This window comes from Xenopus tropicalis, chromosome 5 (assembly GCF_000004195.4).
Source record: "Xenopus tropicalis strain Nigerian chromosome 5, UCB_Xtro_10.0, whole genome shotgun sequence".
Lineage (NCBI taxonomy): Eukaryota > Metazoa > Chordata > Amphibia > Anura > Pipidae > Xenopus > Xenopus tropicalis.
Genome location: NC_030681.2, coordinates 146222070 through 146223184, shown reverse-complemented (window position 1 = coordinate 146223184; position 1115 = coordinate 146222070).

The following is a 1115-nucleotide window of genomic DNA, read 5'->3' as shown; positions in this document are numbered from 1 at the left end:
CCTATAGATTTAAGGTCACTGATAGACCTTCCTATAGATCATAGGTTACTAATAGACCTTCCTATAGATGCTAGGTTGACCTTCCTATAGATGCTAGGTTAATAATAAAATTCCCTATAGACCCGAGGTAACTAGCAGACCTTCCTATAGATTATAGGTTACTAACAGACATTCCTATAGGTCATAGTTCTCGAATGGAGTTACCTATAGAGTCACTATCTATCTTTCTATGGATGCTAAATCACTAGCAGACCTTCTTATAGATCATAGGTTACTTATAGACCTCCCTATAGGTCACTAATAGAGTTTGCTATAGATTTAAGGTCACTGATAGACCTTTCTATAGATGCAAGGTCACTAATAGAGTTTCCTATTTATGATGTGTTCCATGCAGTCAGTGAATGGCACAGCGCCCCACAGCTCTACATTCACACAAGTGATAGTTGTAAGAGACCAGTGGAGGAATGAACAATCGGAAGGGGCACAGTGCAGGGATATCACTCAAAATTTCCATAGTAAGAACTTACTGAGACCCTAAAACTGCCTGGGCCCCAGTTTCCCTGCACAAGTTGACCCATTGGTACCTCTGTCCTAACCTTCTGGGGCACAGGCATAGCATTGCTCGTGCCATACAGGCTATGATGCAGCAGAATGGATCCATAGGAGTGCTCCCTGCATTGCTATTACACACCAGTGATAGTCACACTAGTAGAGAGTTCACTTTCAAGCAACCATAGGGTTACAAAGAGGCTAACACACCCTTGCACAGAACCCCCCATAATCCCTGCCTACCTCGACCAGCATGTACATACCCAGTGTGGGCTATTAATTGGCGCAGTCAGCAGGTCTCATAATGCAAGGCAGTCTCTAGTGACTTACTGTAGGTGGAGCAGCACTTTAATTAATGATCCTTTCTGCTGTTTGTTCAGCTTTTATTTATAATTCAGTATAATGTTATATATAGCTTGTGTGCAGCCAGACTAAGGGAATAGCGCTTCTCTTCTCACTCCCTACGTCCTGGTCCTGAGCGGTGCTCTGTAAAAGTAATATATGGTTCAGCGGCAAATCACTGCCTTTTTGCTAAGGAGATCAGGAAAACAAACAAAATGCAAAGG